At 44.7% G+C, this 12,242-nt stretch overlaps 1 protein-coding gene across 1 annotated transcript in view; it reads right to left on the bottom strand.

Moving 5' to 3' along the window:
• Nucleotides 1–12,242, bottom strand: part of CKMT2 (creatine kinase, mitochondrial 2) — a 35,538-nt gene that overhangs the window by 19,944 nt on the left and 3,352 nt on the right. The gene's annotated exons all lie outside the window — the stretch shown is intronic.

The raw sequence follows: 12,242 nt of genomic DNA, 5'->3' as shown, positions 1-12,242 counted from the left end.
GCCCTCTGCCAGCCGGGGCTGTACCAGCCCAGTTCAACATGCTGTGGGCCTGGGCACAAATGTAAATGATGTGCCGGGGAGCAATACACTCCACTGCAAAGTGGACTGGTGTTTGTTCAGCTGTACTAATTGCATGTGTTGATGCTGCCACAGTAATTCAGTAAAAGGTGGATTAGGAGTGGTGTGAATTGCAGTAGTGCCTACAAGAAAATCATTAATATTTACTGTATTTCTGCATATAAACCTTTGGTACACTTGAAAACTGATTTGTTCTGTTCAGTTTAATATTGAATACAACCTTCAAAACCTAACTTCCAATATGGATGATGTTTTAGGCAATAATTCATCTCTTTAGCTTGCTTCATGGCAGTAGTATAATTAGATAGAGGCATTTATTGAATGACATATGGCAAGGTTAGAATGTCAAGGTTACAAATAGCAAGCAAAAGATTGCAAATTAATAGGAGAATTTCTTTCTGGTAATGGAAGAGCAATAGAAATCTCAAGGAAATATAAAGCTTACATTTTATTATTATTTGCACAATAATTGTGCTTTATAGTCTTTTGTGCTTTGTAGCTTTGTAGATTGTGCTTTATAGTCTTGTGTGAAGAAAAGATCTGCCATGCTCATGTCAGAAACTAGAGTCAGTGGGCACATCTATATGTGCTATTAATGTGGCTGAATAAACTCCGGCACAGTTCGCACTGGAGTTTATTGCTCCTGGGCACTGTGTTTGCACATACACCTAGGACCACAGCATGCTGAGCCAGGACAGAGCAGCCCCAGCTAGCAGGGGGCCCCAAAGGTAAGCCTGCCAGCCTGGAGCTGCTCCAACCTGGCTCAATGTGCTGCAGATTAATTAACTCTGAAGATTAAAATTAACTCCGATAGTACTCAGGGACAGTACTATTTTATGGCAGAGTAATTTACTGTGCTGAAATGCATGTGTAGATGCTGACTGGGGGCATAAATTGAACCCAGTCAGCTGAGCCAGCTGAGGGCCTGATCTGCCCTGGCTCAAATTGCTGCTCTCCCAGGTGCATGTGTAGATGCTGTGCCTAGGAGCAGTTTCCTCTGGTTCAAATGGCACTGGAGTTTATTGCATTGCATTAATTGTAGATGCACCCACAGAGACCTTTACAAGATTTTTTCATCTGACAAAATCCACAAGCATTCTACCAAGTTCTGTTTAAACACTGCCAACTGAATCCCCGAAAGCTGATGCTGCATGGGTGGAATAACATCATCTTAAACCTGTTTAAGTGATCAGCTGATGTTTCCTTGAGCCTGTTGCTATTGAAAAGAATTCAGGTATCAGAAGAGCTCAAAATTACCTAAATCTCCCTTTTCCCCATGCATTGAGACAAGCCCAGTTTAGACTCATCTAAGGACTGGGTCGCCTTTCCATTACTGATAGGTGCACAGAAAGCTTTGATAGACTTGAATCACCATATTTCCATGAGCAGAAGGAAGAAAGATGTTCATATGAAAAATGCAGACCAAAGACATATTACAGACACACTGCCTGCAAAGACAAAGTGCTGTAATTAGCTATTACACTTTGGTATACTTTATAAATAATATAAATCTGTAGTAACCAGTGAGCTGTGAGCCGATGTTAAAGGTATTTTGTGAAAGGTACAACTGGGAGTTTTACTCTCCATCTCCTCTCTTATTTAATATCAAAAACAGTAATTCCCAGAGATGGATTACGTGAAGTCTGTAGAGAATCACAAAAATAAAACAGTCCTGTAAGAGATGCTTAAGTTTTTCTTAGTTGGTGGTTTCATGAGTTACTCTTGAGTTTTGTAAGAAAACTTTGTGGGAAAAAAGAGAATAATCATTTAGAAGGCCTGCAGTTCACATCCCGGGTATAAGCTTCCTTCTGGGTCCGTTTTGCAGGTTTTCTCATTTCTTTGTTACCTATTCATAAGGATGTTTTATATGTTAAAATAAGTTGTGCTTCTTTCCCATTTGATATCTTCTTTGAAATGCAGTTGGAAATAACTGGTTAGCAGAGAATTCTTCAGAGATAAGAACTGAATAATGTCTATTTGCAAGAACAAGTTATTTCCACAAAAAAGATCATTCAGTCTTGCTCCCATTGAAGTCAATGAGAATTTTGCCATCATTTATATACAGAACAAGACTAAGTCAAAAACCACTCAAGGAGTTTTTAATATATTGTATTATCACAGAAAATGGCATCTGTGTATTTTTCAAAATGCTATAGAACTATTAACAAGCACAGTCACAGGATCTCATATATTACAGCTGTATCTGTATATGTACTATTTGTCCAATTTTACAGATGCAGAGAAAACAAGGTAAAGCAACTTGCTCAAGACCACACAGAGAAGAACCCACATTAGAACTCAAGACATCCTGGGCACATCTACACATGTTGCTATGGCGCCGTTGTTACTACGCTGTCATTTCTTACTTCCTTTTGGAAGTACTAACAGACAGCACAGTAACAACCCGTACGGTGCTGTGCATGCCGCACATGGTTATTTTTAGGCACTAGACCACTGTAGCAATGCACTATAATGAGGGAGCACATTGCTACAGCGATGTAGTTGCAGTGTCACAATTTTTGCCCGTGAATTCTGTCATCTTAGCGCATTGCTACAGCAATATCACGTGTAGACGCACCCCCTGACTGTAAGTCTTGGTCTCGTTCCTCCAGTCTGTGTGTCCTGCTAAGACACTGTGTCTTTTTTCTGAGAGAGAAAGGAAGTCCACATTTCATGTGTACTGGATTATACTGACAGTGTAAAGAAACCTCCAAATGAATGCAAATGTCAGTTATGCTTGTTCTTATACTCTGCATTGTGAGGGAGGTTCTAGGATGTGTCCATAGTGCTCTCCTATGGAACCTGGAACAACATTTGAGAACAGAGAAAAGTCCCATTCACTCATTCCAAGTCCATGTGAAACCAAGGCCTGTAATTAAGCAGAGTAGACATTTTAAGAGGGATTATGAGAATGTACCCTAGTTTGAGATTGATGTTGGGATAGATTTAATTTTCTGTGGCAGTGTAGACATGCCCTTAAAGGTTTGTCTCTATTATTAGGCTTCTGCTATCATATCTGGGCTGGCATAGTTATGATGGCAGAACCACCAACTGGGAGTCCCACATGAAAGAGAAGACCTGAGGAACTAAAAGAGTCTGTATACAAAAGAAAGCCTGCTTCTTTACAATGTACCAGGGTATTATTTTAAGTATTCCAGCCTGAGGTCAAATAATTAAAAAAAAACTGAAGAGAGAACTGAGGCCATTTCAGGCTATTAGATATGGGGAACATGCCTGTCCATAAGGCCCAAAAGCATTGGTTCTCCAATTTCTTTGTTTGTGACATCATTTCTGGCTTGAGTCCCTCTTCTGAAACTGAATTGTCATTGGGCCTGCCACATCACTTTGGGCTGTGACCCCTTGTTTGGAAATACTGTCTAAGATTTAATTGATCTCAAAACACTTCTTAGTATGCCCTGGCAATTTGTTCAGAACACAGATTTAGAGACAGCCTTTGTACAAGAATGCTAGTGGTATATAAGTGAGACAGAGAAGATAGCACACACGAGGAAAGATTGAATATTTTTACAATGTATTCTATTCCATTCTGTTGTGGTCACTTAACGGTTGGTGCCATGTATTCCTTAGAGTATACCATCCAAACCCTGCGCTGAAATACTAATTTTCTCATGGGCTCTGCTATGGAGCTCATCACTGTTGTGTCTAAGTACCTTATAAACTGCTAATATATTTTAACATACCTGTGTATGACTATTTCCATTTTACATTTATCTTCGCTGCTCAGGAGAGATAATGTCCTTATAATGGAATGGCTCACATCTAAAAAGCCTGACCTAAAGGTCAGTGCAGTCCCTAAGCAACAGCTAGAAATTGGTTCCATCGGTGCCTGCACTTAGGTCTTGGAATTTCTACAGTGGTATACCGAGTACCTGGAGGCCAGTGCTTACATTTGTGGCCCCCTCCATCACAGACCATCCCCTCTAGTAAAAGATATCACACACACACACACCCTTCCCCCCACATGCAGCTGCAGCGGGCTGGGCTGGGCTGGGCTGAGCTGGGCCTGGTGGAGAGCACTGCCACCACACTGTGTCTCTGCAGGCAGGCAGAGTCCCTGGGAGGGGTAGCTCAGCCATGGGGGTCGGGGGGGAGGCAACACGAATTTTGGGAGGCTCTAGCTCCCAAGGCCCTCCTAGTGCCACAGCCCACAAAGGCACAGCATGGCGCGGTGCTCCTGGCCTGGCCAGCCCGGCCCCAACCTCCCCCACCTCACTTCCAAGTAGGGCATGACCCTCCCAGCCTGTCTCGGCCCCCTCCCTACCAGATGTAGTACCACCCAGCCCGCAGGCACGGCACAGCTTTTAAGGCAAGACCCCAGCCCTGCCCCCCGCCAACCCCAGCACTATTGGTGGAGGAGGAGCCCTGCTTCCAGCTCCCACAAAAGCAAATGTGAAAGCCACAGTTTTAAACTTGGCACCAAAAATGGGCACTGAATTTAAACTGCAGCTTTCACGTACCTGCTGGTGAGGATCCCAGGGCCCCAAATTGGAACAGACCCCTGGGCACGTGCGCCCAGTTTGCCCATGCATTAATCTGCCTATGGCCTGGCCACTCGCACCCCCCAGCCTGCACCTGCACCCCTCCTTGGTACTCCACTGAATGTTTAAAACTTAGGCACCTAACCCAGGTAGCTAAGAGGAAATGCTAAAGCACATGAGTATGTCTGAGCTCCTGTCCCTCTCAGGCACTCAGGTGCCTGATACATACTGCCCATTGCTCACCTCCATTCACTTGCAATTCATAACACCTGCTTCTGAGCATAGGCACCTAATGACATTGCAGTGATGGTGCCAGGGCCCACCATTTTTCAACCAGCCTAATGGCTATAACACTCACTGGAAGTTGGAGATCCTCATTATAGGATCTCTTCAGCCTGAAGGGAAACATAGAATCATAGGGTTGGAAGGAAACTCAAGATGCAGGGTGTGCTATTTCCACATATCCTACCTCCAAGGCAAGTGCCATAACTACCAGGCTACAGGGCAGTTTGGTCAAGGACAAGAGAACATTCTTCTTTAGCCTAGTGGTCAGGGCATTCCCTGGGTGGGAAGGAGTCTTGAGCTCTTGTACCTGGCCACTCACCCCCCCCACCCCCCCAGAGTTATTTATACATTTTCAATTAAATGCTAATTACAACATCAAAAATAATTCTCCTTTCAAGGAGATATCATAACAATGAGGCTACAGGGTCATACTCCCTCATGTTGCTCTCCTGACTGCATGACTTTGCCACTGCCAGGCCCTTCTTGCTGCAGCCATGCAGAGTCCGCACTCAGGCTGCCCTGTGGCTCCTCTGCACTGCCACTGCTGCCCCACTGGGCAGCCCAGAGGCAGCAGTGATGGTGGTGGAGAGGAACCACAGGACAGGCTGGGCACAGGCTCCTGGTGGCTTCAGAAAGAAGGGCCCAGTAGCAGTGAGGGGGAGGGGCCCCTTTTCCCTGTGCTGAGTAGCAGCTTTTTCCTGGCTGCTGCTGCTGCTCTGCATGGGCAGGTGGACCACAGCAGGCATGGGGCAGGCCAGGGCTGGGGCTGTGTGTGCAGGTTCTTGCCAGCTGAGGCGGGTCTGGAGCAGGAGCGGGGTGGGGTGGGGTCAGGGCTGGGGCTGTGCGCTGGTGGTGGTGGCAGGAGGACCCACAGGATGCACAGGCTCCATGCTGTTGTGAGGGGAGGAGGGGATGCTGACCAGCCCACGGCAGCTCCCCAGAATTGCCTATGTGGTCCACAGGCCCAAATAATTCCCCATCTCTGTACTAGACTATCAGGCAAAAATTTACCATGACCACCATTTCCCGCGCCGAGGGGGGTCCGCACTGCATCGGTGGGGAAGGGGCAGCGCAGGGCAGGGCAGCGCAGTCCGGTTTAGGGATGAGCACACGAGCGTGAAACATGGCTGCCCGGTTGTCAGCGGGGCCACGTCCCCAGGCGGGATGCTGAGGAGCCCACACAGGGTACCACATGCATGCGTGTGCTCATATGGAGGAAGCACAAGGTCACACTCACACCTTCCTCCTCCTCCATGGGAGCCGGAGGCAAAGAGGGAGGCGGGCTGCGTGCATGTGGCCATGTGTGAAGACGGGGCTCCTTGTCCCCGATGGACCCGGCTACTTCTCCTCCTCCTCCTCCTTCTTGCTGCTGCTGCTGGAGGCCAACAGCCGGCTGCTCCTCCACAGCTTCCTCTACCTGGTGCTGTACACCCAGGTGTCCCAGGGCAAGCCTGCATTATGCTTCTTTCATTCATTGAGAAGTGAGTAGAAGCAAAAGTGTTTATTTTATTCAAGTGTTTGGTATTATTTCATTGTTGCTTTTATATTGTTTTTATTTTGGATTTTAAACCACATTTCCAGACCCATTTCATTGTCACTTCCTGAAACTTCATTGGTGTCAAAGGTCACGTGACATCACTTCCTGATGTGATACTGCTTTCTGTGAGGTCTTTGAATATGGCTCGCCGGCCCACTGGGTGATAAAAAGTTCATGATCTGGCCCCACATTCAAAAAGGTTGGACACCACTAGTCTACTGCATAGTAAATGTCTCATGTAAATGCGCCCAGTCACCAGGATTGAATAGATGAGTAAATCTGTATTGCCCAACCTGCTGTTCCTGAAGCCAGATTTTTGTGTGAAGTAGGACTCCTTTTCTGTTGGAAGTTTAAAAAGTCCCATAATTAAAGTTTCTTTCTTTCTGCAACTGTGTCTTCCTAGAAGGCTTACACTGCTTGCTGTATAGAGTCTGCCTTCATGAACCTTTAGCTTCCTTCCTCTCTTTTCTGTGTCCATTTTACAATGTACAAATTGCTGCTGCTTTGTAAACCATTAATAGTTTTTCCTGGCACAGGTTACTCTTTTGAGAAAGGCATCTGACAATTGTCAGTCACAGCAGCAAGCAACCGTCACCTGGAATAATTTGAAGAACCCAGATGGCTATGTGTTTTGCACCTTAAGTAGAACAAGCATTTGACTGTAGCATGGCATGGCATCTCAGGGGCCAACCCTTTCGACTGTCAGATGAAAAGGGTCATGGAGTATGACAATCAGGTATTTTTTGGGAGGAAGGAGAAATTAAAAACAAATATTGCAGATGTTTTGTTGTGGGAATAGGCTTGTGCATATTTATGTCAACAAGGTATGAGTCCCTTAAAACAGAAGCATAACAAAGGTGGGTTACTGGGGTACTAACCCTGGGCACTTACACTTGGGGGAGAGAGTGGGGTACAACTGTGCTGCCTACCACCATTGGCAGCTGATGCCACGCAGAGCACACAAGTGTCTAGTTATACCTCCATTTAAATTGGACATGTGTACCCCATAGGCAGAATGCTGTTGCAGAATATAAATGCATAGAACACTGCAGCACAGACTGAACCTGCATGTATAACATAGAAACAATTAACATATTCTAATTAAATTTGTGGAACATTTCCCCCCCATTTCAAAGAGCAAAATGAAAACTGGAAAAAAGGACTGGGCTGAGTGGCACAAAAACATTTAATTTAAAATGGTATATGACATGCTTTTCATGGATTTTTAAGGCCAGACAGACTAATGTGATCACCTAGTCTGATTTCCTATAACAGTCGTGCCCAACCTTTGGCAGTGCCAGGTCCATCTACAGGCTGGATCTGGCTGGCTGGTGGGTTCAATATAGTATGCAGGGCCAGTGTGGTAAGGGCCCAATCTGGCTGCAGTAGGGTATACAACCTCTGCTCTCTGTCCCCCGGATTCATCCCCCTGTGGGGGCAGGGAAAGGCCCATCCCTGATCCAGACATACCCGTTGTGGGGAATTTTGCTGCCTACTGCCAAAGTGGGGATCTTCTGAAGTTGTCTGAGAAAGGCATCTCAGGCTGGATGCCATGGCTCTGCAGACCAGTTTTAGCCCTTGGGCTGGAAAGTGAGCACCCCTGTCTTATAACACAGGCCATAGGCCTTCCCTAAATTAATTCTAGCTTTAAGTCAATAATTGGGGCTGAGGCTTTTAGCAAAGCATCCAATCCTGATTAAAAATTTCTAGTGATGGAGAATCTACCACAATACGCAACTAGTTGTTCAATTGTTGAAAAATGCACCTTTATTTATATGGTCTGATCTTATTTAGCTTCAAATTCTAGCCATTGGACTGTGTTGTATCTTGCTGTATTATACTGAAGAAGCCTCTATCAAATTTCTGTTCTGAATCAGCTACTTAAAGATAGAGACTAAATTACTCCTTCACTTTCTTTTTGATTAACTAGATTGAACTCCTTGGGCATGTTCCCACTGCAAAGACATGTGCTTGAAGCAGCAAAAAAGTAACATCACAAATTTGTGTCACTACTATTTGTCATTGTGCACGCCCTTGCACATGGGCATCGGTATGTGGCAAAATGCCTGGCTTCATGGAAACTGTTGTTTCCCCACTTTTCCCAGCTCCCAGCATGCTGGAGGAGCCAGGACAGAACTAGAGAAGGGGAGATGCTCTGGCCAGCAGCCAGAGCTTCTCCCAGGAGGACTGAGCCTCTGTCTTGCAGTGCATGCTCCTGTGGCTTGCAGTGCACTGTTGTTGGGTTTTTTTGGGAGTGGGGAGTTGGTGAGGGGTTTTGCTACCAGGATTGCTACCAGCAATTTTTTTCCCCAGCGCTCCAAATTTGCAGTTTGGGGCACATTTTAATGTGCCTGGTGTACAGTTTGTAGTGCTGCAAAGTGGTTTGTGGCACTGCAAACCACACATGCCTGCATATCTGGATCGGCCCTTGGACCTTTGGTTTCACTGAAGTGAGAAGACTACAGTTTTTTCCAGGGAGGCTGTTATCAGGCTGCTTAGTCCTCATAGTGAGAGAGGAGTTTGTTTTCATAGCTTGAGCCTTGAGTTTTCCAATCTTTTAATGACTCTTTTAGCTGTTTTCTGAACCCTTGCCAAGTTTTTCAATACCTTTCTGAAGTGTGTATAGTGAAAATGACTAGCCTTTGAGTAGTAAGCACACCAATGCCAAATATAGAGGTGATACAGCCTCTCCACTCCTACTCAGTAGCCACTTGTTTATACATCCAAGGATCACACCAATGCTTTTGGCTACATATTGAGCTAGCAGTTCATGTTTAGCTGATAATCCACCTAAGCTCCGAGTTCTTTACAGAGTTGCTGCTTCCTAGAATCCTCTATTATGCAAACCTGGCCCACATTTCTTTCTAAGTTATTGATAAAATGCTGAATAGGATAGGGCCAAGAATCAACCTCTATTGCATCCCATACATCTGGTTCATTGGTGGCGGTTCTCTGTTTATAATTACTGTTTGAGACCTATCATCTACATAGTTTTTATCCACTTAATATATGCCATGGTACTTTTGTACTGTTTTAGTTTCTTAAGCAAAATGTCCTGCTGTATCATATCAAGTGCCTTACAGATTTATATTATATTACATCATTACTAGCTTTATCAGCTGAACCTGAGAAGTTTAATCATATGAGGTCAGTTTGAGAAGATAAAGCCATCTTTGTGGACATTTGTTATATTACTTCATATAAATCTTTATTAATTAAACCTTATATCACCCATTCCATTATTTTAACCAGGAAAAGAGTCAGGCTGATAGGTCTATAGTATGCTGACAGACTTGGAAAAAAATAAGCAAAACAGTGCTTTACCAAAAGAAGAATTGTCTCAGTTTGACCCCAGTCCCCAGAGTCTGTATACCTTGCATGCTTCAGCAGGGCTTTTTGGTGCTTTTATCTAATAGCTTCTTTAATCAGCTATAAGATAAAAATGCCAAAAAGCCTTGCTGAAATGTGTGAGCTATACAGACATTGGGGAGTCAAGTCCAAATGGTGCAATTCATAGTTTCATAGTTTCTAGGGTCGGAAGGGACCTGAGCAGATCATCTAGTCCAACCCCCCTGCCACGGCAGGAAAGAGTACTGGGGTCAAATTCCTCTTCTGGGCATGTGCTGCACTCCGTGCAGAGGTGCTCTGAGCTGAAAGTAAAGTGCTGGAGTTCTCTTTCCCCACTTCTGTAAGCACCCAACTATTAAGTCATTGCATTTACCCTTTTAAATAATCAATACAATATCATCTTTATCCCAATCCTCTGGAGAGGTTGGGGTCTATCAGTGTGTTGGGGCTCTTTTTGTCTTTCTAGGCTACTGTTTTTACTGGTGAAACAACCCCTTATTCTTCCGAATAATATGTTGTTTCTGTAGGAAGTGGATCTCTCCTTCCGCTTTCATTGATGCATGGCTTCAGATGGAAACATCTTCAGTGTCCACAACTGGTATCTATGAATTGAAGAAGGTAGGGCTTGAGCTTGTATTTGCATTTGTTGGTTTTTCCAGGATTTCTTTCTCTTGTTCTAGTTGGATATGCTGCACAGGCTCTCTCATGGCCTCTGGGATGTAAATCGGGTCTTAAGACTTGATGTAAAATGCTTAGGCATTACACGTTTTGTCCATCAGAGGCCTGTGGTAGCACCACAGGACTTGCCTTAGAAAGGCTGCAGCTCACCTATACTCCTGACCCAGTATCATAGTCAGGAGCACAATGCAAAGGCCTGGAGAGTGCATAAAGTACCATACAAGCAAACTCCCAAGGTCATTTTTCACTTGTGGAAACACTTGAAGAAGACAAAATTTTCATTCTACAGCAGAAAGGAAAAATGAAGCAACCAACCTGGCAACAGTTGCTAGGTATGTTCCTTGGATCAGATTCTGTCTTAGTAAACAATCTTTTGTTCAGTACCCTATAATTCATGGCATATTGTGGATCAAAGCTATATGGCATGTAATTTCATTCATGTAATGTTTAATTTTGCCTGGGAATAAATGTAACAGTAATATAAAAAGCAGTGATTAAATAATATAACACAAAGTTTTAAGTCTGTACTTAGATTTCAAAGCACAAATGCAATGGTCCCTGTTTGTTCATTATATAGTACTACTGAACACTATAAAAGGGTAGTCAAAACTCAGAGCCAGTTTGGAAGTGCCCTTTCTAGAACAATCTTTTATAACCTATGGATACCTTGTGACCTGTAGGGAATTGGCAGGAACTGTCTAGCAGGTCATAAGCATAGGGGTCATGGCCTTTTCTCTAGAATTCATAGATGGATTTCATAGATTTCTAGGGTCAGAACAGACCTTGTAGATCATCAAGTCCAACCCCCTGCTATAGGCAGGAAAGAGCACTGGGGTTAAATAACCCCAGCTAGGTGCCTGTCTAATCTTTTCTTGAACACCTCCAAGGTAGGGAAAAGCATCACCTTCCTTGGAAGCCCATTCCAGATTCTGGCAACCCTCACTGTAAAGAATTTCTTCTTGGTATCCAATCTAAATCTACTCTTCTTTAGTTTGCGACCATTATTTCTAGTAACCCCTTAGGGGTGCCTTAGTAAACAGAGTATCCCTTATTCCCTGCTGACCCCCTCCCCCCCATGATGAGTTTGTAGACAGCCACAAGATCACCTCTTAGCCTTCTCTTGGGGAGGCTGAAGAGATTCAGTTTCCTCAGTTTGTCTTCACAGGATCTTACCCGCAGGCCCTCAACCTTATGAGTAGACCTTCTCTGAACCCTCTCAACCCTCTCAAGGTTATCCACATTCCTCGTGAAGTGTGGTGCCCAAAACTGGATGCAGTACTTCAGCTGTGGCCTGACCAATACCGCATAGAGGGGAAGTATCACCGTCCTAGACCTGCTCGTGATGCACCTACTAATGCAAGAAAGAATGCGGTTAGCCTTACTTATTACCTTGTCACACTGGCAACTCATGTTCATTTTTGCATCGACCCAGACTTTGAGATCTCTTTCCACTCCTGTGGAACTCAGAATGGTACTTCCCAGTCTGTAGGTGTATTGGAGATTCTTTCTCCCTAGGTGCATCACCTTCACTTATCCTTGTTTATTGCATCCTATTCTGATCTGCCCACTTCCCCAGTCTATCCAAATCCATGTGGATTCACTCCCTACCCTTCACTGTGTTTACTGTACCCCATAGTTCAGTGTCGTCTGCGAATTTGGACAGAGTGATTTCAACCCCCTCATCCAAATCACTGATGAAGGAGGGACAGGAGGGACAGGTTAGGAAGGAGAGGTGGGGGCGTGGCACTCTATATTAAGGAGGAATACACATCCTCGTCAATTAGCAAGGAGTCAGAGGAGGGGCACTCTGAAGTGCT

Source organism: Crocodylus porosus, unplaced genomic scaffold (assembly GCF_001723895.1).
Source record: "Crocodylus porosus isolate Cpor-Errol unplaced genomic scaffold, CroPor_comp1, whole genome shotgun sequence".
NCBI classification, from domain to species: Eukaryota; Metazoa; Chordata; order Crocodylia; family Crocodylidae; genus Crocodylus; species Crocodylus porosus.
This window is presented reverse-complemented; position numbering and strand designations above follow the sequence as displayed.